At 43.4% G+C, this 27,904-nt stretch overlaps 1 pseudogene; it reads left to right on the top strand.

The window, feature by feature from the left end:
• Positions 1-4,874: 4,874 nt before the first annotated feature.
• LOC136479595 (leucine-rich repeat receptor protein kinase HPCA1-like) lies at positions 4,875-27,847 on the top strand (annotated as a pseudogene).
• Positions 27,848-27,904: the final 57 nt, after the last annotated feature.

The raw sequence follows: 27,904 nt of genomic DNA, 5'->3' as shown, positions 1-27,904 counted from the left end.
GGGCTTTCACCTATACATCGGCCAACCTGTGGAGCTCACCCTCTGACCTTTGTGCATGGAAGAAATCAAGGAGGAAGATCCTTGCCCTTGATTGAAGATGGTTTTGATTCCGGTTTCATCTGAGGAAGCGAGGGGTGTCACTCGAATTGATGAGGTGGCATTGGAGTAGCTCCTAATCCTCCTACCACTATAAATAGCCCCTCACTCCCTCTCATTCAATACACCAAGGAGAGCTACTCATTCTACACTTAGGCAAAGCCCTACTCTACTAGTAGCTTAGATCATAGGGAGAGAGTGAGGAGAGTGTGGAGGAAGTCCCAGGCCTATCGGGAATCTCCTCCAAGTTGTGCCTCAGTGGATGCGGCCTTCTTTGTAAGTAAGCATCTAAGATTCTTTTATGGTATGATCCTTAGTTCTGGTAAATTATTTACTTTAGTTATTCATTGGTTCACCGGCCTTAACTCGGTACTCTAATCAAGCTCACCATAATTCGAAGTAGAGTAGTAAAGTATATTGTAGATGTGGTGTCTAGACTTACCTATGTCTGTAGCTTGCTCCATGGTTTGTTTGTGGTAGGTAGTAAGTGGTGACAGCCCTATCTACCATTTGATTCCACCATGTCTGGACAAGTTTGTTGGCATTTCTTAGCGTCACTACCAGGATTGTAAATCCAGGCAATGACGCCAGAAACGCCTAGTTCTTAACGTTTACAGAAATAATCCGCAAGCGCATGAAATTAGTGTTGTAGCATTTCACCAGAAAGTATTCATTATTTATATTTTTCCAAAGGAAGGCATGGTATAAAAGGCTCTAGTGAGAACATGAACAAGATAAAGTGACTGTATATTTGACCAATACTCAATACAGGGGTAAGCCATGATAGGTTCAAGATAGTGTGACACACACTTGGGGCAACCTCAAGGATAAAGAGAAAGGAATGAATAAAGAATAAAAGAATGGTTCCTAATAGGAGGAGGCATATCCTAATACAGCTATGCAAAGACTAGCAGATGATCATATAAATACATGGTTAAGACCTACACCTAAGCATAAGATGGACGATGAGACCTCTGAGTACTAGTCTGCCAGCAACCTCATGAAGCAATTTATGAACTATATGAATACCTGAATGTGGGGGATTACAAAGGATGGACATGGCTGTCACCAACTACCGCCTACCCCTCAACCGTGGAGCACCATCACATTCAAAAGTTCCCATATGCCAGAGCACCACGCCCGTGTATAAAGAAACTACCCATATCTCCCTGGTTCTCTGACCCTACAGATCGACAAGCATAGGACACGGGCAAACCCGAAGGAACAACGAACCGCCACCTCAACTTAGCTCTAATTCTAACCATATATGTTATATGAATGATTAAGCATAAAGTTCTATATGCTAAGTTCATAACATAAGAACTATACTCTAGTTCATAGGCATAACTATATTGATAATATGAGAGCAAGAACGTGAAAGTATTCTTTATATTATTCATACCAAGAACACTTCAAGATCCAAGCCCTCAAAGGAAGCTTTGCCTAGCTCCAACAAACAACTAAAAGGAAAAGTACAAGATGTGGTAGTGAGGTGAAGCTTCAAATTGGTGTGTGTGAGAGAGAGGGGCTCTCTCCCTCCTCTTATACTGGTGCCAAGGGCGGTTGTAGGGAATATTCCTAGGAGATCCAGTGCGCACCGCCCTCCCTAGCGTAATGTTACCACCTAGAGGAAGCTGGGCCCGAGCGGCGCCACAAGGGGTGTGGGCGCACCCAGGGTGTGGACGCATCCTGGCTGGCCCGCCTCGCCACCGACTTCGCTAGGTGGGTCACCTACTGGGCCTGGACTGCTCCCTCGGTGGTTTGGGCCCAAGTTGATGTGGCAGAACCACCTAATCTAATGCCTCCAAGGAGTGCTTGTCTTCCATTAGACACTAAGTACCCAAGAGAGGACACTAAACTACGCAGTTCTGTCGAGCACACCCCAAGGGAGAACTCAAAAATCCACATTTTTTTCATCAGGATCATAAATGAGAGAATACATCTTACAACATTCTTAAGTCATTTCTTACATCACTTTATTACAGTAATAGAATATTACCTCGATTGATTATAACAGCGGAATATAACAATGTTATCAGAGTTATAGAGGAAGCAAAGATTAATTTAATAACATGGTGGAGTATTAACATAGTGGACATTTTTATACAAGAGATGCTAGTAGATTTTACATCTTTTCTTATAAAAACCTTTAGTGAGGGTTATAAATAAACACTACGGTCATAGCGTGAAAGGAATCCTCTCTGAGCCCACCAAGAGGTTTCCACAAACAAGAGTCAGCTCTAAGTATCCTCTGATCACCTGCAACAGGGGGAATAAAACCCTGAGTACTCGATTGTACTCAGCAAGACTTACCCAACAGGAGGAAAATAAAAGACTCCAAGGATATGCAAGGCTTATTTGGCTTATGGGTTATTGCATCTATGGAAGCATTACTAAACGTGTGTCCTTATATTCAATTTTATTGGTAGTCATCATTAGTTCATTAACTAACTATTCTATGTAAGCACCTATGCTACTTTCAAGCAGGTGGTAAGCAATTAGAACCATTTTACCATCTTTCTTCTTCCAATTCTTACTACATTGCTAGACCAAAGCCAAGTCGTACCATCTCACGAAAGCGGTGATTCGTGAACCAATGTATCTCAGTTGGGTACCCTAAAACACACGCTCCATTTGTACCCCAGACACAAACAAGACTAACCCATTCCACTCCTGTCAAGGGGTCTAGATCCCTGTCCAAACTTGGACTCCAAGCCCCCACACTTGAGACCCGTTCTTAGTATGATGCTTAGACCTCCACCTTTCCCCGCCTCCAATTAGTAGGTTCGGAAAGAGCCAGAACCCACGACAAGAGCATAACGAGCCTTCCCGCTCCCATAAGCAAGTATGTGCTTAGGATAATAAGTCTGTGACCTGACTACCATCCACAACAACGGACTATCCTTAATCGATACAGGCCAAACAAGGGCAATCCAAGCCTCGCTCGAATGCCTAACCAAGTCCAGATCAAAAGTACCATTCCGCCCGGTCTCCAATTATCCTCCATATATATTCCATGTGATAGTAATATAATAACAACAATAATATCTTTCCTATCTCTCGCGAGTGATAGGTAATCACTCGACTTCTACCGGAACCTATAGCATAGCAATCTACACGATCCTGACATACTAGTAGGACTCATAGGATAAGGATATATATATATATATGCAAGTAGTTTCATTCAACTCCTTAAAACTTAATGCATAAGCAGGTAAGATATATCCAAAAGTTAGCATTCTATCATGGTGACACGATCATTAAGGCACCATCCTTTCCGCTACTCCGATCATCACCATGATCCATCGTTGTTCCTATTATGATATACGTGGATGCAACGCAGAGACATAAATAATCAACGGCAACCGAAACTCTTAGAAATACGATTACGCCTCACAAGCTAACGAGATAGCTCTAATAACTAATGTGCTAGGCTACGTATCCATGTTGTCGAATAAGGCGTTGCTTCCCAATAAGTGTTTTAGTTCTAAACTCTTAAGGCGTTTCAGCATTTTATTGATTAAATATATACTTTTAAACTAGGGCCCATTTAGCACCTTAGCAAACTAATTATTATGGAGCTACAAAAATTATAGTGAGCACCTAATAATATTAGGAATTTACTATGAAAGTTTCCGAGCCAACACTATCACCAATTTATCACAACAATTCGTACAAGTTTATATCTTACAATATTAAGCATCTCAAATTAATTAGATAACTCCTAAAAACATTATAAAACTATGTGAACAAAATATACTAGCAGATAGATCATGATTTTAGGAACCTAACAAAATTAGTTTCATAATTTTTGGTTAACTACACAATTTTATATTGAATTTATAAGTTTACCTTAGAAACTAAATTAGAAAATGCTTTAGAAAACAAAAAGGGCCAGTGGCAAGCATTCAGCCCAGCAGCCCGGCTTGGCCCAACGTAGAACGGGGGCGCGCCAGCAAGTCGGTCCAGCAAGCAGCCCAACGTGCGATCCCTCGCACGCGCTAGCTATTTTGTAGAAAAAACCTTGATCTATCAATTTATTACGTGGCACTATGTGTACTATTCCTATCGTCAGTAATCTTGTAACCAAACCCTCAGATGTTTTCACCTTTACCACGGGGAGGTCCCTGGAAACTCTGCGCGCACCGGCGCGGTGGCAGACTGCATAAGGCGGTTACGCTGTGCAAACTAGGCTCGCTATGACGAAAGTAAGGAGCCGACCACCATCTATAGTTGAAGGCGCAAGGATGGGTGGCGGTTAGTGACTCGGAGACGCACTGTCATGAGCTGTAGTGGCGAGTGGCTATCCACGGTAGTGGCATGCCTATTCCGATGAACCTACGTATGCTCAGCAGAGTAGAGGTGGCAGATAAGCATCGGTGGCTCACCGTTGTGCATGCCCTACTGACGGTTGAAGCAGGGGAGCGCTTCAACGGTCTGGCCATGTGCAAGCCGCCGGGGCGGCGGTGCTCCGGAATGGACACCCATGCATCACCACGTCTCCGATAAGTGCCCTAGCCAAATGGTGTGAGCACCAGATAGAGCAGGTGAAGGCGAGCTTGGGGTTACGAGCAATTGAACTGCTATTAACCCTACGGGCCTTACCCCCAAACCTACCGGCTCGATGGCGCACATGACCGGCGGCGAGCAAAATGCCCAATTTTCAGTTGGTAGTGCTCAGGCAGGCTTGAGGAGGAGGGGATGCCTAATTAACTTTTTGTACTACTTTACGGCACGAGGGATTGGACAGGGAGCCTGAGCTGGGGATTTAGAAGGGGATGGTGCACTACCGCTGCTATGTCGTGGCCCACGGCCTCGACTTAACGCGGGCCAGCCAAGACATGGCAAGGGCACAGCCACGTGGGGACATGGTCGTGCGAGCGTAACATAGGAGCGTCGGTTAGTGAGGGGATAAGGACGGAAACAGAACAAGCAAGAGCGCCAGGCACACTGCGCCAAGGCAACCATGGCGCGTGAGCGGCAGGGCAGTGGGGGTGAGATCACAGCGCTACAAGATAGCCAAGGCAAGCAGTGACTCGGCGAGTAGGTGAATTGAGCGGCGAGACGAGCGCCACAACAGCCAGAGGCAGCGCGCACACGGTAGAGACAGTGCCATCAAGCAAGGCTAGACAGCGGCACAGGATTGCAGAGAGCGCGGGCATAACACCGAGGGTGTTACAGTTGATCAGGTGAGTGGGCCTACTCTTGCTTGTTTGCTCAAGATCTACTTTTACGCTTTCTCATTTGTGCACTCTTGGCCTTATTTTCCATTATATTCTTTGTATATGTCCTGCACAATAGTGATCTTCTAATACATGTGGAATTATGTTCATAATAATATCACATGTGTATAAGTTTGTTAGTTCTCTTTTTATATCTTAATTGGAGGTTGGATTTGGTCGTTAAGGACCGCCAACAAGATTCCCCAAGCTTAACCTTTGCTCGTCCCGAATAAAAGCTAAGTGGTTGTTGATCAGGAGTTGCTACAATACCGATTACAGTTCAAAAGTACCATGTCTATAACAAAGTATTCTTCCTTGATTTAAATAAGTTGGCATTTTTATTCACCCTTTTGACTTAATCCTTGTGGGTCTTGTTGCTTTTCCAAGTCTTGGGCGGCTGCAAGATAGAACGGTTTTAACAGAATCATTAATCATTCGTCCTATGGTCAACTTTCTTTCCGAAGGATTTATGAGTATTGTAAAATAAGAGTAAGTTCCTCAAATTATTCATTCGATCGCTCAATGTGTATGATCCTCACCAAAGGCTTTTGATGTTGCCTTTCTTTTTCATCCTACTTTCTAAAAGGCTTTTTGTGGAGTTGTAGGTAGGGATGAAAGAGAGGTATACTCGCATCACATAATTTTGCTAAGTCAAAAATAGGATCCAAGGAGATGCAAGTCATACACTTTGGTCAAGAAGTGCAAGTGTGTGGAATTTTAAATATTCTACTTTTTGTACTCCTTTTTGTATGGCTCTCTCTCTTTTGCTTTTGTTTTGAAAATATTGGCTAACTTTCTTTTTCTTTTTATTCATGCTTTTTAGCATGGGATTTTTTTCTCTCTCATGCTCTTTGGCATGGATTTTTTTTCCTCTCATGCTCTTTGGCATGGATATTTATTATTATTCTTTTTTAGCATAGCCCATATTTTCTTTTGGCAAATGAAAACTTTTTGAGAGAGAGTGTCATGGCATATGAATGGGGTATTTTTATTTGGTGGACGAAAAAACATGTTTTGTGTAACTCTCAGTGTAAGAGTTAGCATTTATTTATGGGTGTACATGAATCTTGATCATTGGTGCATGACAAGAATCTCAACAAGGGTCACAACAATTTGACAAAGCTCAATGTGAAAACAAGCAGTATATGACTAAGGTTTTTGTTTTGTATATTGTCATATGGCCTTGGTAGGATATATCATCATTGAGGAACTTTTTATTTTAGCATTTTTAAAATTAAAAACTCCGGATGTCAAGATTTTCTTAGAACAAAGTCATAGCAAATTCCATTTGTATCATATCATAGCTTGCAACAACTTAGAAAAGGATCACGTGTTTGCAACCCACAAGATTCAAGTTTTTAGGATGAGACATTTTTAGCCAATAAACTTAAATCTTGGGGAATACTAAACTAGGTACTGATGACTTAAAAGACAGAGCAACTATTCCTCATTTCAACAAGGAGAAACTACCACTACACATGTGGAGTGGAATAAATATTTTATCATATTTCGGTAACCCTCTTGGAGTTTTTGAATCCACGTGGGAACACATTCAGACACTGCTACCACTTCACCATTGACCATTTTTTGTCTTTTATCATGTTTTTGATTTTTTTACAAGATAATAATAAATAAATAAAAGATACAAGGTATCTCTGTGGGGGCCCTCTCCCAAGCTAGCTCAAGGTCTACGATCCTTTGGCTGCTTTTATTATAATAAAGAGGCAAACTCGAGGGCCAAATTTATTTATTTATTTATTATATATATATATTATTATTATTTTATCACATTTAATGCCTTGATAAATTATGCTAGATTTAATATCATAAACTTTAGTTTTATCATTTAGAATTTCTAAATTTAGCAACTCTTATTATTACTAGTAAATACTTTTTTTGTCATGGTTATAAAAGATAATCTATCAATTTTAAATATGATATACTGAATTTGAATAATATTTAGGATTTTAAATATATGATAACTACCAATTTACCTTCGGCAAGGGCTCACCTTTTAAAGTCCAATGAGGAGGACTCTTCTCCTTTTATTTCTTGCTTGATGATGAGGCATCCGGTCCAGGAGAAGTAGACGTGGATGACTGTACTTTCTTAGGTTTCCACATCATTTTGTTGGTCTTTGGTGGTATGGCGGTGGGCTTCAGAGCATCCCCTTTGGTGTCCACACTATTTTGTTTTTCTTGGGTAGTGAGAACATGGGCTTTGGAGTTTCTACTTTGGGATTTGTTTGGCTTTTTGCTCCGACCTCTTTTTGATTTCCTTGTTCTTGTTTATGAGTGTCTGATTAATCGCTGGCTTTGAAATCTTTCTTTTTTACACCCGGCGAAGAACACGTCGGGGAGTCCTAAGATTAGAATGAGAATTCTTCGGATTTGAGGATCCAAGAACAGGAGAAAGTGCCTTCACAGTCCTAGAACCAATAGGAGAATTCAAATAATTGACATGATAATTCTCCGGATAACTTAAATAAAGAAAAACTTGCTTTTTTGCAATTGGAGCCGAGCGAACAACCTCGGCATAGCTCTTATTCGACTTAGATTTTGAACCAACGATTGTCCATTCGGCGTCTTGCTCAAAGCACCAAAGGTCATATTCCTTACGCCAGTTAGGACCTCCTCCACCCCAAAGGTAGAAGAAGATGGCAAAGGCTTTGCAAGAGAAGCTCTTAAGTTTGTAAACCATGAGACCAACATCTTTGCAAGTGACCGAAAAAGAGAACATCCAGCCCGAGAGATGAATCACATTAAAATCTCTAGCAATACCACCAAGGCATGCTTGAAGGATTAAGCCAACTGATTCCACATTTAGGCGAATAGAAGAACGCCCAAAACTCAAAACCAAGTAGAAAGCCGAATGGGAGAGGGTTGGTGGACTCACCGAGCAACCAAAACGCTGAGAGACCAAGGAGGCAAACTTGATTCCTAGATCGAAGCATAGATCCGAAAGGCCCGCCATGAGTGGTTGGATCAGTGAGACCACCATGGTTGGAGGGGTTTGCGGTGGAGGGGATGGTGGGGGAGGAGGGAGCGGTGGGAGGGAGAAGGGTCGCCATAACTTCTCTGTATCAGCTGACGTTTGGCCTCATTCCATTCCTTCTAACAATTTTCCCCAACAATTTTTTATGAATATGTGTGAAAGCAGTTTTGGTGGGTGAATAGTTTCCATAACCAAGTAAATAGATAGTATTTTTTTAGAATGTTTTATGCCACATTAATTATAAGGAAATAGTAATTTATATACAAATTTACAAAGTTAAAACACAAATCTAGTTGTAAATCCAAATTGAAAATTTCAGAAGCATGTAGTATCTCATACTTTCCAATTTAAGATTTATATTGGAGTTATATGTTTAAATTTTGAAATCTATAACTTTTAAGTAAGTGCATGTAAATTCAATCTACTAAAAGATAAAAACAAATTTTTGAAGTTGTGATTATAAATTTATGATTCAAAATTACAGTTTAACTATATCAATTATGTAGAAATTTAAAGTCAATCTGATTTCCAACAATTTAAAATATGAAACTGTTCATTAAATATTAATATAAAAACTCATATTTGAAAAAAGGTTCCAAATTCAAATTGTCAAAAATTGTATTGAAAATGTACAATTTGAGGATTTGAATTTTTTAAAAAAAGTATTGAGTTTCTAAAACAAAATTAATAATTTATAATAAAAATATCCAAGTTGGTAGCATATATTCCAATTCAGGATCAAGGTGCAGCAACAACAATTCCTTTGTTCCGATAAAAAAAAAACAACAATTCCTTTGTTCCAGTAATGCAGGATAGACGCCTTCTTTATGGGAAGCAAATTACTAGAATTTGTTGTGTAGAGATTTCTTGATTTGTTCGTAATTGATTCATCAAACACTGTGATCCTTATTTTTACAAGAAGATTCCTTGTAATGTAAAGGGAATTTCTCCAACTAAATTCCTATTAATGCAATCAGCATCATGTAAACAAAACCTTCAGGCTTCAGCTCTGTTGTGTGTGTATTCATCAATGCTTCACCTAGTCATCACTACTTGCGATATCTGCAATTAGTCCCTGTTCACAGCCACAATGAGATAGAAGGAAATTTCATTGTACTCTGCCTGCAGATCCTTGAACTCCAACAAGCTCAGCGGTGCCACCCCCACCATCTCTAGGCAGCCTATCAAAGCTATACTGGCTTGATCTGGCTGACAATAAACTCACCGATGGACTTCCCATATTTGATGGAACAAACCTTGGGTTGGATAATCTGACAAATACAATGCACTTGTAAGTGAATTCTTATTAAATCCTGGTATATGGTTTTTTTTCCTACCGCTGATGATGAAATGTGCGTGCACCTCTCACCCCTCCGGTGTTGTCTTCAAAAAAAAAAAAAGTGCGTGCACCATTTTGTTGCAGCCACATGGGGGCCAATCAGCTTTCAGGCACCATACCTGTCCACATTTTCAACTCACATATGAGCCTGATCCACGACTAACCCTGACATTCTCCTTTTCTGAATCTGAAACGGTGACTGATTTGTTACATGTATTCAGACTTCTTGATAACAACAACTTCTCAGGCAGCTTTCCATCTACTTTAGGTCTCCTTAATACTCTAGAAGTTCTGTAAGTACTTCACCTACATAATCATGATTGAGGAAAACAATTGTTTAACTTGTTAAAAAAACATAATGAAAATTTAGTTATATGGTTTTATGGTTTGCTTCTGATCATGAAATTTTATTGCTGCAGGCGTTTTGATAACAACAATTTGACTGGGCCAGTTCCAGCAATTGTTGTTACGACAAGCTTACTGGCAGCAAACATAAACAATCTCACCAAGCTTGCAGAACTGTAAGTGCAGTACACTTTCGATCATTATCAATTCCACTTTTTTTTATGCAGGGTAAGCTTACGACACTGTATTATCTTTTTTTTCATCTTATCACTAGCCATCTACAAAACAACCAGCTTACTGGCCCACTGCCAAATTTAACTGGAATGATTTCGCTCAGCTTTGTGTAAGTACGAATTCACCTTTTCCATTTTGAAATAAGACATGAGCATCCAGCTTCTGAATCTCTTGCAATTTTTACAGAGACATGAGCAACAACAGCTTCAGTGCATCTGATGCTCCGGCCTGGTTCGCCACTTTGCCATCTTTGACATCACTGTGACCCTCTCAGCTTTGATCTCACAAGCTTTTGTCTGAAATTCTCTAAATGCAACACTTCTTGTCTGAAACTTCAGTTAACACTCTTGTGTATTCGAGGAATAAAAAACTTCAGTTAATCTTTTACTTTCGTCTGAATTTTTACGAATGTAGATACCTTGAGAATCTGCGCATTGGCGGGTTGCTGCCACCAGCTCTCTTCAGCCTTCCTGTAATTCAGACACTGTGAGTAAACTATCCACACTGCAACAAAGTACGCTACCTGATAGATGGAAGTGAAGAAGATTATAATAAATAAGCAGCGGCGAATCTAGACTAAACTGCTGCCGGGGTCGCACAGATTCATGAACTCAATTTGATGGGGTCGTAGCTGGCCGGAATACGCGGGGTTTCACTGATTCGTACAAAGTTATCGGGGTCGCATGACCCCGACACATATGCACTGGCTTCGCCGCTGTAAATAAGAGTTTCCATCTATCAGACACAGTGAAGAGTATACAAAATTGTTATGATTATGTAATCGGTGCTACCGCCTCCCCTTACAGTCTCCTGGATTCAACTTCCTTATTACAATCGCAGGAAGCTCCGGGCAACCGTTTCAACGGCACCTTGACTATCAGATAAGACTTCAGTAGTCAGCTCCAACTGATGGATTTGCAAGACAACCAGATCAAAGAGTACGCTATTGGGGGATCACCATACAACCAGATACTCCTGTAAGAACATTTTAGCCTGTGGTCAGTGCTAGCTCTGTTTGATTCACTTCTGACGTCAGCTATCCATCTTGTCACAGACTGGTGGGGAATCCTGTTTGCCAACAAGGGGACAACCGGAAATACTGCACTGCCACCGGACAGGCTAATCCGGAGATGCCACCTTATGCTACTGCCAAGAACTGTTCTTCGCTGCCACCCCCATGCCTGTCGTATCAGATGCTGAGCCCAACCTGCATCTGTGCCGTGCCCACGTGCCGTACAAGGGCACCGTATTCTTCAGATCGCCGCCGTTTTCTGACCTGAGCAACAGCTCGTACTTCATCCATAGAGAGCAAGGCCTTGTTTAGATGCCACCAAAATTTCAAGTTTTTTCACTCTCTCTTCATCACATCAATTTTTAGCCGTTTGCATGGAGTATTAAATGTAGGTAAAAAAAATAACTAATTACACAGTTTAGTTGGAAATCACGAGATGAATCTTTTGAGCCTAGTTGGTCCACGATTGGACAATATTTGTCAAATAAGACGAAAGTGGTACTATTCATCGGGTTGAAATTTTTTCAGCATCTAAACGAGGCCCAAGAAATGAAGAGCAAATTCTTGGAACGCAGCATCCCGCTGGACTCGGTCTCGATCCATGATTCAATTTTTAATGCGCACAACAACTTGCAGATGAGCCTGGAGTTGTTTCCAAGTGGCAAGACCCGGTTCAGTGAACAAGACGTTTCTGACATCGGGTTCATGCTGAGCAACCAGCAAAGTTTTAAATAGCGCGCTATAGCGGACGCTATAGCGCTATTTAGCAGATCTGGAAGACTAACGCTAAGCTACCAGGATTTTAACGCTAAACGATTTTTTTCGTTATTAGCTGCTAATAGCACGCTAATTCCGCTAAATTGTGGTTCATTTAGCGCCGCTATTTGGCCTGGGCTTTCATTTCCATCGGCCCAATTAACGTGCAGGCCCAATTAACATTTCTATCACCTTTGTATGAACTTTGAACTCACGTATGTCCCTATGTGATGTATGATGTATCATTTATGAACTACGAACTTTGATGTAATGTGTTAGTAAGACTTTGAACTATCTGTCCCTATTGGTATTTGTAATGTTTTCATCTTCTATATCTTTATTATGTGTAAAATTACATGATGTTTGACATATTTTTTGCTCAACCGCTAAATGGCTTAGCCCGCTATTTATCTCGCTATAGCCTTTCTTAGCCTTTTGGAGAGGCTGCCGCTAAGAGGCTTAGCCCGCTATTTAAAACATTGGCAACCAGACGTATAAACCAACCGGCTATGGCCCATATTTTTTCATTGGACAGGCGTACACTTTTGCCAATGGTGAGATCATTCATGTATACATTCAGATTCAGGGACTGTAGTACATTAGATATCGTATCATGCTATGATTACACTTGAATGCTTAAGCTTGATCAGCGTCGTTCATGTCTCTGTCTGTTCAACAACTCCTCAATTCTTCAACATAGAGGTCGCATTAACTTCGAAACCGAAGACGACAAACCACAAACCCCTGATTGTTGGAGTTTCGATGGGCGGCGGAGTTGTTGCAGCAGTTCTTGCCCTTGTGATCATCATGGCCAGAAGGAAGAGGAAACCAAAGCAGACTGAAGAGAGAAGCCAACCTTTTTGGTTAGTTAGCACTTAGCAGTAGCACAGGTCAACACCTCATTTTCCCTCTTATCTCTCGCCAGTCCTCTGCTCTGCCTCTGCATAGAAGTCACTGACTTGACTGAGGCTTTGTCCTTTGTGCAGCACAATCACCTGCAGGTTCATGGGGCATGAAGTCTAGAGCAGCAACGACAATACTGGCCCCCAGCTACACGGGGCGCGCATGTTCACGTTCAATGAGCTGAAGAAGATCACCAGCAACTTCTCTGAGACGAACGACGTCGGGACCGGAAGCTACGGGAAGGTGAAGTGATTGTCTAACCTAACTGGACCCAACGGTCTAGTTGGGCCTTTGATTCGCGTCCTGATCGGGGGCGCCCAGCCCACTATGGCTGGAGGGCCTCTGTCACCCTGCGCTACAAAAAGATGTGGGGGTCGGCGGCTCTTATGACGAGGTTCGCCTGAGCCGAGCTCCCCACCGACAAACCCTAAACCCGATCTAAGTGAGGGGCGCAGCCAGTGACGGGAAGTACCTCCGCCACAGCACTGCGCCGTCATCGATCTTCACCGCCGGCACCGCATCTCCGACACGTCTTCCCCGACCGTCGCTACCCGTGCGCAGACTTCACCAACGAACCCGATGGAGGCCTCTAGATCTAACCCCTCCGCGGTGTCAGGTTCGTCAGACCTTATCCACATCTCTCTGTCTCTCTATCGTTGCACTAGAACGTGTTCTAGGTTTTTGTTTCATCAAGCACCCCGGCTAGATCTATGGTCCTAGCGATTCAACAGTTCTAACAATGGTACCAGAGACAGGTTTAGGTATAGATCCAGCTTATCAGTTTAGATCCTTTCGGATCTGAGAAAAGAAGGGGTCTCGGAAGAAAGCCGAACCCTAACCCTAACTGGGTTAAAGAAAGGAGGGTTCAGATGAACCCTAACCCTAACTAGGTTAAAAAAGGAGGGTTCGGATGAACCCTAACCCTAACTGGGTTAAAGAAAGAAGAAGGAGGGCTCGGTTTCACGTTTAAACCGAACTCTAAAACCCGCAATCAATTCGGGAAAAAGAACAACAGTAAAACCCTAACCCTAACTTCGATTGCCATCCCAAATCGGTTGAATCCGAGCACCAACAGAGAAGCAAAGACGAAGGGGAAGAAGGGGAAGGGGTGGCCTACCTCGCCGCTGCGCAGCGATACTGCCTCGCCGGCGCGCGGGGAAAAGAAAGCCGAGCCGGGACGCTGCTCGCCGAGCTCTGGCCATGGGGGCGCCGCAGCCAGGCCGCTCGACGACGGCGCGCTCACCCGTCGGGGAGCGCGCACGCCGGCGATGGGGCCGGCGACGGCGCCATCGCTCCACCGTCGTCACTCTCGGTTGCTCGCTCGGTACTGCGGTGCTGAGGAGAGAAGAGAGAGCAGCGAAGAGAGAGAGGAAAGAGCCGACCTCTAGGGTTTCCTCGGGGGCGCGCGGCGTCGGGCTTTTTATTCCGAGCGAAATGCGCGCGTGGCCGTTGGATCTGGATGGACGGTCGAGATAGAGCGAGCCAACTCGTGGCCCAGGCGGGCGCGCGTGGCCGAGCGACTTTGTCGGCCCAAGCCCAGGTTGTGGCCTGGGTGCGGCCGGGCATCGCGCAGAGGTGTGGGCCGAGCCGAATTGCCGGTTTTGGGCCCAGTAACAGTAAAGAAAGAGCCCGGTTTGCATTTTTCTTTTTCTAGAAAATTGAAAAATGGAAATTGGCTCAAAGGAAAATAGAAAAAGTATTTTTTCCTGTGGTTAAAATTCAAGAAAATGAGTTCATTTATTCTGCTGCATATTTAAAGATGTTATTTTTATTATTAAATTTGAACAAACGGGAGAATTTAATTTTGAAAATGGTATGTTTTAATTAATCATAATATTATTATTATTCTGACCAACGTTGATTAATGGCAATATTATGATGTTTTGTCTTGCATTAATTCTATTTCTGCCCAACGGTGATGTAGAATTAATGTAGAGAACAATTGTATGTTTTAATTTTGACCAACGTTGAAACTAAGGCATGCAATTGTTATTGTTATTATTTATGTTCTCACACTATTTGAATTGTATTTTCAGGCGGATACAACTTGATGAGTTGTATCAAAGAAATCTCAACTCTCAAAGATGATAACTACATTGAGTGGAAGAAAAAGATCAACCTGGCCTTCATCTTGGCTGAGGTGGACTGGGTAGTCACCACACCGTGTCCCATAGAGCCAGTGGCACCGGTGAAAGAGACAAACGAGGCTGATGCCGCTTGGGCAACCAAAGAGAGGGATTTTGCGTCCCAAAGAATGTCCTATGACCTTGAGCATAGGAAGTGGGTCACTGCCAACAAAAAGTGTTTGGCTGTGATAAAGAACACGATTGAGCCTATAATTGTGGGCTCAATCCCAGAATGTGACACCATCACCGAGTATCTCAAAAGAATAAAGAGTCAGTTCACTAGCTCTTTAAAGATATATGCAGGTAATGGTGGCATAAGAGAGCACATACTAAGAATGAGCAATTTGGCATCCAAGCTAAAACCAATGGATCTGGCTCTCAAGGATGAGTTCCTTATCCATCTGATTTTTGCTTCCTTGCCAAAAGAGTTTGCACTTTTGTTGTCAACCACAACATACAGCCCGAGAAGTGGGACATGGAGAGGCTCATGGCTATGTGTGTGCAAGAGGAGGAGAGAATAAAAGCTGTCAATGGTGGCTCTATCAATTATTTGAAAGACAATAAGAAAAAGAATAATAATGCTAACTCCTCCTCAAAGTCAAAGGGAAAGGGTCCCATGCTGCATCAGCCTCAGCAAAACAAGTTCACAGTAGAGAAAGATCAATGTCTCTACTACAAGAAGACGGGACATTACAAGAAAGATTGTTCCGATTACCTAAAGATGATCGTGGCAAAGAAAGGTGAGAACATTATTACGTTCATAAATGAATCCCTGTATGTATAGTATTCGAAATCTACTTGGTGGATTGACTCAGATGCAACTGTTCATGTTGCTAATTCTTTACAGGGATTCCGTTCAACGAGGACTACGCAAAGAAGCGAAAGACACGTTAAAGTAGTAAATGGAGTCCAAGCAGAAGTTGAAGCCGTTGGTGATCTTTCTCTAGAGCTTGCTGATGCTTTCAAACTTATACTTAGAGATGTTCTTTATGTTCCCTCGTTACAGAGGAACTTGATTAGTGTTTCATGTTTGGACAACGATGGATATGATTGCCATTTTAGAAATGGCAAATGTAAGATAACATTTAATGATGCATGTGTTGGTCTTGCTATCTTACAAAATGAGCTTTATTTGTTATCACTACGTGATGATGTGAATGTTGTATGTGATGATGGGAACGTTGCGTGCGACAATGAGAATATATCCTCATCTATGGATGTAAACAGAAAACAAAAGAGAACTCACGATGCGTTGTTGAAATTATGGCACTATCGTTTAGGCCATATTTCAAGGGGGAGAATAGAAAGACTAGTTAAGAATGATATTTTTCCTCCATTAGAGCTCTTAGATTTAGAACAATGCAGAGATTGCTTAAAAGGAAAGTATGTAAAGAAAATTAAGAAAGATGTCAAACGAAGCGCATGAATTCTATAGATTATTCACACAGACATCTGTGGTCTCTTTCCTGTAAAGAGTGTGGATGGTTATGATTCGTTCATAACATTCACAGATAATTACTCCCGTTATGGCTACATTTATCCAATCAAAGAAAGAACAGAAGCATTGGATAAATTTAAGATATTTAAGGCAGAAGTTGAAAACCAACACAATTTAAAGATTAAGATAGTCAGGTCCGACCGTGGGGGGAGTACTATGGTCAGCATACCTCTTATGGCCAAGTTCCTGGACCTTTTGCAAGGTTCTTACAGGAGAATGGCATAGTAGCCCAGTATTCTACACCGGGCGAACCTCAGCAGATTGGAGTAGCTGAAAGGTGCAATCGTACCTTGATGGATATGGTGCGCAGTATGATAAGTTACTCCACCTTACCGATGAGCCTGTGGATGGAGGCGTTAAAAACCGCCATTCATATTCTCAATAGAGTACCAAGTAAGTCGGTGCCCAAAACACCGTATGAGTTGTGGACAGAAAGAGTACCCTCACTAAACCACTTACGTGTGTGGGGGAGTCCTGCTGAGGCTAAAGTATTTGACCCAAACATTGGGAAGCTAGATCCCAAAATAGTGAGTTGTCATTTCATTGGCTACCTAGAAAAGTCAAAATGTTTTCGTTTCTACTGTCCAGACAGACATACAAAGTTTGTGGAAACGAGACACGCTGTCTTCCTAGAGGATGAAATGATAAAGGGGAGCATGGTAGCTCGAGAAATTGACCTTGAAGAGAAGCGGGTGTATGCGCCCACTCCGATGATTCATGAGCTATTTTTCTCACTACCTGCTGTCACTGCACCGACAATGCAGGATACTATGGTGCCAGCACCTGTTGTTATTCCGTCTGTGGCAACAATGAATGATGATGAGGAACCTGTTCTTTAGGATCCTATAGAACCTATTGTCACAAATGAGGAGGAGCAACAACAGCCTCAAACAGAAGATGTGCCAAATGTGGAGGCCCCTAGAAGGTCTCAAAGAGTTAGAAAATCAGCTATTCCTACTGATTATGAAGTGTACAATACTGAGGAATTTCAAATGGAGGATGATCCCACCTCATTTGAAGAAGCCATGAGAAGTGATCATTCATCAAAGTGGCTTGAGGCCATGGAAGATGAAATGAAATCAACGAATGCCAATAAAGTTTGGGATTTAGATATAATTCCTAAAGGAGCCAAAACAGTAGGTTGTAAATGGGTCTATAAAACAAAGCTTGACTCTCAAGGGAATATAGAGAGATATAAAGCCTGGCTTGTGGCAAAAGGCTTTACGCAAAGAGAAGGGATTGATTACAATGAGACCTTTTCTCCAGTCTCATTTAAAGATTCCTTCAGAATCATAATGGCATTAGTGGCACATTACGACTTAGAATTACATCAGATTGATGTAAAGACGGCATTTCTCAACGGGGACTTGAAGAAAAATATTTACATGGCACAACCGAAAGGTTTTGTCATGGAAGGAAAAGAACGAATGAGATGACGCCTAAAGAAATCCATTTATGGATTAAAATAAGCTTTAAGACAATGGTACTTGAAGTTTGATCAGACAATAAGGAATTTTGGGTTTAAAGAGAATGTAGAGGACAACTGTGTCTATACAAAGTTTAAGAATGGGAAGTTTATCTTCCTTGTCCTGTATGTGGATGATATCTTACTTGCTAGTAGTGATATCAGTCTACTACTGGAGACAAAGAAGATTTTGTCCTCAAATTTTGATATGAAAGATCTTGGTGAAGCTTCATTCGTTCTAGGGATCGAGATTCACCGAGATAGAAATAAAGGGGTATTAGGACTGTCACAAAAGGCATACATAGAGAAAATCTTAAAGAAATTCAGTATGCATAAATGTAGTCTCTCATCTGCTCCTATAGTCAAGGGCGACAGATATGGGGATTTTCAATACCCTAGGAACCAATATGAGATCGATCAAATAAAAGTGGTTCTATATGCTTCAGCTGTCGGAAGCTTGCAATATGCTCAAGTATGTATGCGCCATGACTTTGTATTTGTTACCGGGTTACTTGGCAGATTCTAGAGCAATCCTGGAATAGAACACTAGAAATTGGTAAAGAAAGTCTTGCGTTATTTGCAAGGAATGAAATGCCTCATGATGACGTATAGAAAATCTGATTCACTGCATATAGTGGGATATTCATATTCTGATTACGCGGGAGATGATAGAAAATCCACGTCTGGATATGTATTCACTCTCGCAGGGGGGCTATTTCATGGAAAAGCTCAAAACAAATCGTCACTACATCGTCCACAATGTATGCCAAGTTTATAGCGTGTTATGAGGCAACGGGGCAGGTGAACTGGCTAAAGAAGTTCATACCCGGTTTGAAGGTGGTTGACGACATCTATAGACCACTAAAGTTATACTGCGATAATAATCCGGCAGTACAGTATGCTCACAATAATAAGTCAAGTGGTGCTGCCAAACACATTGACATAAAGTATTATGTTGTGAAAGATAAAGTTCGAGATCATGTTATAAGCCTTGAGCATATAAGTACAGAAAAGATGTTCGCGGATCCGCTTATAAAAGACTTACCACCCAACGTGTTTAGAGAACATGTAGCCAGCATGGGTTTAAGGGAAAGCATATAATTCCTGGACAAAAGAAGGCCCAAAGATAAGTATCTATTTCAGAATAGAGTAGTGTGTTGTAGCTGTTAAATCTATCGGTAATGGACCGTGACGATGAGACATGCTCTATGCGTTAATCTATAATGGAATGAACAAAAGTAAATGATATGAAAGTGAAAGATGGAAAGAGATCAAGGGGGAGATTGTTAGATTGATCTCTAACCTAACTGGACCCAACGGCCCAGTTGGGCCTTTGATTCATGCCCTGATCGGGGGCGCTCAGCTCACCATGGCTGGAGGGCCCCTGTCACCCTGCGCTATAAAAAGAGGTGAGGGCCGGCGGCTCTTATGACAAGGTTCGTCTGAGCTGAGCTCCCCACCGACAAACCCTAAACCCGATCTAAGTGAGGGGCGCAGTCAGTGACGGGAAGTATCTCCGCCACAGTACTGCGCCGTCATCGATCTTCACCGCCGACACCGCATCTCCGACACGTCTTCCCCGACCATCGTTGCCCGTGCGCACACTTCACCAACGAACCCGATGGAGGCATCTGGATCTAACCCCTCCGCGGTGTCAGGTTCGTCAGACCTCATCCACATCTCTCTGTCTCTCTATCGTTGCACTAGAATGTGTTCTAAGTTTTTGTTTCATCAAGCACCCCGGCTAGATCTATGGTCCTAGCGATTCAACAGTTCTCACTGATTAGGCAAGCAAGCAGCCACAGTGGGGCAAGGCCAATCACAGTTTGTTGAATGTTCTGATCAGCCACTGTCTGTTCTGAATGCTTGCGTGCAGGTTTACAGAGGGATGCTCCCGGGAGGGAAGCTGGTGGCCGTGAAGAGATCCCAGTAGGGGTCCCTGCAGGGGAGCCTGGAGTTCAGGACGGAGATCGAGCTCCTCTCCAGGGTTCACCACAAGAACGTCGTCACCCTCGTCGGCTTCTGCGTGGACCAGGGCGAGCAGACGCTGGTGTACGAGTACGTGCCCAACGGCACGCTCAGGGAGAGCCTCAACGGTGGGTTTCCGATACGCTGAGCATAGCAGGAAGCGACATTTCCGATCCGCTGAGCGGCTAGCGTATGCACTGCAGGCAAGTCCGGCGTGCGCCTGGACTGGCGACGGCGGCTTCGAGTGGTGCTCGGCGCGGCGAAGGGCATCGCCTACCTGCACGAGCTCGCCGACCCTCCGCCCGGTCGTGCACCGCGACATCAAGTCCAGCAACGTCCTCCTCGACGACCGGCTCAACGGCCAACGCCAAGGTCTCCGACTTCGGCCTCTCAAAGCCGCTGGGACTAGACGGCAGGGGCCAAGTCACCACTCAAGTCAAGGGCACAATGTTTGGTTGATCGATCGCTTGACAACAACTCGTGTTGCTCCATTGTTGTACTATACAAATGATTCGACACGTGTTGGCGGCGTTGCAGGGTTACCTGGACCCCGAGTACTACACGACGCAGCACCTGTCGGAGAAGAGCAACGTGTACAGCTTCGGCGTGCTGATGCTGGCGATCATCACGGCGCGCGGAAGCCGCTGGAGCACGCCCGGTACATTGTCCGGGTCTCCGGGAGGTGAGGGCGGCGGCGGACCGGGGCAAGGAAGGACCTGTGCGGCCTGCACTAGCTGCTGGACCCGGTGCTAGCCGCGTCGCCGTCGGCGCCGGCCAGGCTAGAGCAGTACGTGGACCTGGCGCGGCGGTGCGTACCTCGTACCTACGTGGAGGAGGCCGGCGACTATGGGCTTGGTCCGTATAATATTTAATAATTAAATAAAATTTTATGGTGCGTAATATTAAATGTTGTATGGTTTAATACTATACGGGATTTTAACTGAACGCTGACTCGGCTTATATGGTTGGAAATTATTCATCTAAATTGAGAAGCTAAGAAAATGATAAAGGCGTGCCACGCGCGTGCGCCGCTGCCGGCCGGGCCGGGGCGGGCATGGCCAGTCTTTTGCCACTTAAATCCACATTATCATGGGAGTTTCGCTCCTTGATGGTGGAGGCGAACTGACTACGTCAGTTACCGTCCTTCTCTTCCCCGTCAGCAGAGCGGGCGGGCGCGGCCAGCCTTTTGCCACTTAAATCCATATTATCACGGGAGTTTCACTCCTTGATGGTGGAGGCGAACTGACTGCGTCAGTTCCCGTCCCTTCCGCTTCCGCTTCCTGTCTCCTAGGATTCTCCGCTGCCTTCGTCTTCTCTTCCCCATCAGCAGCCATATATCATGTCTTCCGTCAGTCCAGACCCCATCTTCCAAAACCACTCCCGAGAGAACCACAGATCAGCAACCTTTTGACTTCCCCGTCCCGCACCTCTGCGCGCACGGAGTCACGGGAGAGCAGGTGCCTCCGGAACCCTTGTCCGCCTGAGAATCCTACACGGGGTGAGCAGCGATTAGGTTTTTGGAGAGCGATCCACGACTACTCGTTCATCTTCTTCCTGGAGATCGCTCTTGGATCCCCGTCCTCTCCCTGGAACGTCAAGGTGTCTTCTTCCTAGTGATCCGTTCGTGGGACTGCACTGCGAACATCTTCCTGCATCGACTGTGGTCCACGACTTCGAGCAACGTACTATGTCTAGTGCGAATGGAGCCTCCGATGCCCTCGGCATGGGACCCTCCGCTGGGTACAGTCTAATCTTTATTATTACTGTATTTTGTATTCTTACTGTATCAATTAGTATATCATCTATGCATACTGTAGCGTTCATAAGAAATATACACATGCACATATATGCTGTCACAAACCTGCTGATGTTATATTTCTGGATTAAACTGATAATGAAAATGCCTAAATTTCTAACAATCCAAAAACCTAATAATAGGCAATTTTCTGTCAGTGGATTTGTTGTTGCTTTGAAGCCGAATAATTTTGATGGCAAGAATTTTATGATATGACGTGCAGAGATGGTATTGTTGTTGACTGCGATGAACTGCTATCACACCGCACAGGGAAAGCCTAAATAGTTTACTCCTGAGGAGGAGCGAAAGTTCTTGGTTGCCGATAACCTGTTTCGAGGCGCCGTGATTAGTGCACTTCATCCCAAGTATGAGAAAAACTACATATCTTGCACATCAGGCAAAGAATTATGGGATGCTCTTGAGGTAAAGTTTGGGGTTTCTGATGCTAGAAGTGAGTTGTACCTTATAGAGCAGTTGTATGACTACAAAATGGTTGAAAACCGTTCTGTGGTCGAACAGGCTCATGAGATACAGGCGCTGGCAAAGGAACTAGAACATTTCCCATGTTTGTTGCCCGACAAGTTTGTGGCCAGCGGTATAATCGCTAAGTTGCCACCTTCTTGGAGGGATTTTGCTACTTCTCTAAAACACAAGAGACAAGAGTTTAGCGTGGCTGAGCTTATTGGATCTCTTGATGTTGAGGAGAGGGCGAGAGCAAAAGACAACCGTAGAAAAGGAGTTGAGTCTTCCCCGGCCAATATGGCGCAGAAGAAAAACTCATTTGCATCTCGTAATAAAAAGAAGAAGAACATGCAAGAGAACAACAATGCAAAGCCTAAGCAGACCGCACAGTTTAAGAAGAAAAACAACAAGAAAGGTGGAGGATGCTTTGTTTGCGGGAGTGATGAGCATTGGGCAAGTGCGTGCCTAGACCGCAAATACAAGCAAGAAAAGAAATCAACAAATGTGGTCATTAGCGAGACTGAAGGAGGAACATCTGGGTATGGTAATTCTTTACCCTTTGTTCTTTCAGTTTGTCTTTCACCTGAGTGGTGAATGGACAGTGGTGCTAATATTCATGTGTGTGCTGATGTTTCTTTGTTTATTTCCTATCAGGCCGGCAGGAGTGGAGCCTTGCTGATGGGAAATGGTTCGCATGCACGTGTTCTTGGTGCTGGTACGGTCGTTCTGAAGTTTACTTTGGGAAAGACGGTGTTATTAAAGAATGTGCAGCATGTCCCCTCCATCAAGAAGAATCTTGTTAGCGCTTCTCAGATGTGTCGCGATGGCTTTAAATTGTGCTTGAGTCTAATAAATGTGTTGTGTCGAGACATGGAACATTTGTCGAAAAAGGTTATGATTGCGGAGTTTTGTTCCGTTTATCTTTGCTTGATGATGTGTGTAATAAAGTAGTGAACAATGTTATTGTTTCGGATGAGTCAAATATATGGCATTCATGACTTTGTCACATTAATTTTGGTTGTCTTACGCGGCTTGCAAATCTGAATTTAATCCCGAAATTTAACTTAGTCAAAGATTCTAAGTGCTAGGTGTGTGTGCAATCAAAGCAACCGCGCAAGCCTCACAAGGCTGCTGAGACGAGGAACTTGGCACCATTAGAACTCGTTCATTCTGATTTATGCGAAATGAATGGCGAATTGACTAAAGGCGATAGATGATACTTCATGACATTTATAGATGATTGCACTAGATTTTGCTACGTGTATTTATTAAAAACTAAAGATAAAGCGTTGCATTATTTTAAAGTCTATAAAGCTGAGGTAGAAAATCAACTTGAGAAGAAAATCAAGCGTTTGCGGTCCGATCGTGGGGGAGAATATTTCTCAAATGAATTTTCTGAGTTTTGCATGGTGCATGGAATTATTCATGAGAGGACGCCACCATACTCACCACAGTCCAATGGGATTGCAGAGAGAAAGAACTGCACTCTAACTGATTTAGTTAATGCCATGCTGGAGACTACGAGACTATTTAAGGAATTGTGGGGTGAGGCTATTTTGACAGCATGTCATGTCCTGAATAGAGTGCCCATAAAGAACAAAGAAATTACACCATTCGAGGAATGGGAGAAGAAGAGATTAAATCTCTCTTACCTGCGAACTTGGGGTTGTTTGGCAAAGGTGAATATGCCAATAAACAAAAAGCAAAAGCTTAGACCAAAGACTGTTGATGGTGTTTTTCTTAGTTATGCTATTCACAGCGTGGGTTATAGATTTTTAATTATAAACTCTAGTGTTCCTGAGATGGCTGTTGATACAATCATGGAATCTAGAGACGCTATATTTTTTGAGAATAAGTTTCCCATGAAAAATACACCTAGCGCAACTAGTCATGAATTTATAATTTCCCATGAGCATAAAAATTTTACTCCAATAGAACAAATTGAGGAACCCTATGTGCAAAATCCTGAGGAGGATGACACTATAGTCACTAGGAAAAGCAAGAGACAGAGGACTGTAAAGTCTTTTGGTGATGACTATATTGTGTGCCTTGTGGATGACACACCAACAACCATTGAAGAGGCATATTCCTCTCCTGATGCTGACTTATGGAAGGAAGCAGTACGGAGTGAGATGGATTCTGTTATGTCCAATGGAACTTGGGAAATTGTTGATCGTCCCTATGGGTGCAAGCCTATAGGGTGCAAATGGGTGTTCAAGAAAAAGCTTAGGCCTGATGGTACTATTGAGAGGTACAAGGCAAGGCTTGTGGCCAAGGGTTATACTCAAAAGGAAGGTAAGGATTTCTTTGATACTTATTCACCGGTTGCCCGATTAACCACAATTCGAGTTTTGCTTTCCCTAGCAGCCTTTTATGGTCTTATCGTTCATCAAATGTATGTTAAGCGCGCGTTTAGTTCGCGAAAAGTGCGAAATTTGGCTACTGTAGCAATTTCGTTTTTATTTGGCAATTAGTATTTAATCATGGACTAATTAGGCTCAAAACGTTCGTCTCGCAATTTCCAACCAAACTGTGTAATTAGTTTTTATTTTCGTCTACATTTAATGCTCCATGCACGTACCGCAAGATTCGATGTGATGGGTACTGTAGCACTTTTTGGGAAAACTTTTCGCGAACTAAATAAGGGCTAAGACAGCTTTCCTAAACGGAGAGTTGGAGGAGGAGATATATATGGATTAGTCGCATGGGTTTGTGGCAAATGGACAAGAAGGCAAAGTGTGTAAATTATTAAAGTCATTATATGGCCTAAAACAAGCTCCTAAGCAATGGCATGAGAAGTTCGACAGAACTTTAACATCTGCTGGCTTTATTGTGAATGAAGCTGACAAATGTGTATACTATCGGTATGGTGGGGGTAAAGGAGTCATTTTGTGTTTATATGTTGATGATATATTGATCTTTGGATCCAGCCTCAAAGTGATCGAAGAGGTGAAGAGATTTTTAACTAATAATTTTGAGATGAAAGATTTGGGAGAGGCTGATGTTATTCTTAATATCAAGCTTCTAAGAGAAGGTGATGGTGGGGTAACTCTGTTACAAACCCACTATGTGGAAAAGGTGTTGAGTTGTTTTGGGTTCAGTGACTGTGCACCTGCTCCTACACCTTATGACCCTAGTGTGCTACTGAGAAAAAATCAAAGAATAGCAAGGGATCAGTTGAGATATTCCCAGATCATTGGTTCGCTCATGTATCTTGTAAGTGCAACAAGGCCAGACATCTCATTTGCAGTATACAAGCTGAGTCGGTTTGTGTCAAACCCGGGAGATGATCACTGGCGTGCTCTTGAGAGAGTAATGCGCTACCTAAAAGAGACCATGAGTTATGGTATTTGTTATACCGGACATCCAAAAGTGCTAGAAGGCTACTGTGATGCCAACTGGATTTCTGATGCTGATGAGCTTTATGCCACAAGTGGATATGTGTTTTCGCTTGGAAGTGGCGCTGTTTCCTAGAAGTCTTGCAAGCAGACTATCTTAACGAAGTCTACAATGGAAGCAGAACTCACAGCATTAGACACTGCTGGATCTGAGACTGAGTGGCTTCGTGATTTTCTTATGGATTTACCGGTTGTTGAAAAATCTATACCGGCTATTTCTATGAACTGTAATAACTAGACTGTGATTACAAAGGTTAACAATTCTAAGGATAACATGAAGTCCATAAGGCATGTTAAGAGACGACTAAAATCTGTCAGAAAATTGAGAAACTCCGGAGTAATAGCGTTGGACTATGTTCACACGTCTAACAATCTGACAGATCAGTTCACTAAGGGTCTGTCACGCAATGTGATAGAAAATGCATCGAGAGAGATGGGTTTGAGACCCACTTAAAATTTACTATAGTGGTAACCTGTTCTATGTGATCGGAGATCCCGTGAAGTAGAACGGTGAAACAAGCTAGTAGTAAATTGTGAGGAAAGATCCTTAGACTTATTTTTTATGTATATCTTTCCTTTCTGTAAGGCAGGCTGGCTTTTGCCTTAATGTGTTTCAAGTGGCTTGTCAAAGCAAAGATGTCCTACAGACCATCTTTTGAGGAACACACCTATATGAGTCAGACTGTTGGTCACAGTCTATGAGATTTGGGTGATCTCTAAATACTCATGAAAGGCACTGAAGTATGATTTATATGCTTTAAATAGAGGGGATGTCTTTTGCTGCCCAGTATCAGCTAAGGACTTTAGTGACATTCACCTCACACAAAACTATCAATTCAAGGCTTAGTCCATTGTTCAGTTGTGACTGAGTGAAACTATTGTTCTAGATGGATATTCAACTTAACAGTCTTAATCGAAACACTGGTATATAAAAGAAATGTGGTTCTAAGACTACTTTGTTACAAACCCTAGAGTTTGGTGGGGATTGTTGGATATAATATGGGCTTGGCCCATATAATATTTAATAATTAAATAAAACTCTATGGTGCGTGACATTAAGTGTTATATGGTTTAATACCATACGGGATTTTGACTGAACGCTGACTCAGCTTATATGATTGGAAATTATTCATCTAAATTGAGAAGCTGAGAAAAGGATAAAGGCGTGCCACACGCGCGCGCGCCGCCGCCGCCGACCGGGCCGAGGCCTTGGGCGTGGCGAGGCGGGCGGGCGTGGCCAGTCTTTTGCCACTTAAATCTACATTATCACGGGAGTTTCGCTCCTTGATGGTGGAGACGAACTGACTGCGTCAGTTACCGTCCCTTTCGCTTCCGCTTCCCGTCTCCTGAGATTCTCCGCTGCCTTCATCTTCTCTTCCCCGTCAGCAGCCATATATCCTGTCTTACGTCAGTCCAGATCTCATCTTCCGAAACCACTCCTGAGAGAACCACAGATCAGCAGCCTTCTGACTTCCTCGTCCCGTACCTCTGCGCGCACAGAGTCGCTGAAGAGCAGGTGCCTCTGGAACCCTCGTCCGCCTGAGAATCCAGCACGGGGTGAGTGGCGATTAGGTTTTTGGGGAGCGATCCGTGACTGCTCGTTCATCTTCTTTCTGGAGATCGCTCTTGGATCTCCGTCCTCTCCCTGGAACGTCATGGCGTCTTCTTCCTGGTGATCCGTTCGTGGGACTGCACTGCGAACATCTTTCTGCATCGACTGTGGTCCACGACTTCGAGCAACGCACTATATCTAGTGCAAATGGAGCCTCCGCTGCCCTCGGCATGGGACCCTCCGCTGGGTACAGTCTAATTTCTGTGATTACTGTATTTTGTATTCTTACTGTATCAATCAGTATGTCATCTATGCATGTTGTAGCGTTCATAAAAAATATACACATGCACATATATGCTGCCACAAACCTGCTGATGTATATTTCTGGATTAAACTGATAATGAAAATGCTTAAATTTCTAACACCGACCGCCCGTGTCCATGGGCGAGGTGGTCAGCGAGATCGAGCGCATCATAAAGGCTGCCGGCGTTGGCACCGGCGCCGAGCCACCGACTCGGTGTCCGGCTCCTTGGTCAGCTACCCAAGCCGGTCACCACGCCACCCGAACGGCGGCGACAGTCTCTTCGACTACAGCGCCGGTGCTACGCTGCCGTCGGGGAGGGTGGAGCCCCCATTGAAGAGCCTGTCGCGCCGCGACTACTGCGTGCCATGTTCAGGGTAAAGAATGCTAGCACTGCAGAAATTTCGGTTCATGGGTGCCGCTGGAAAGAAGTGATTG

Source organism: Miscanthus floridulus, chromosome 9 (assembly GCF_019320115.1).
Source record: "Miscanthus floridulus cultivar M001 chromosome 9, ASM1932011v1, whole genome shotgun sequence".
NCBI lineage: Eukaryota > Viridiplantae > Streptophyta > Magnoliopsida > Poales > Poaceae > Miscanthus > Miscanthus floridulus.
This window is presented reverse-complemented; position numbering and strand designations above follow the sequence as displayed.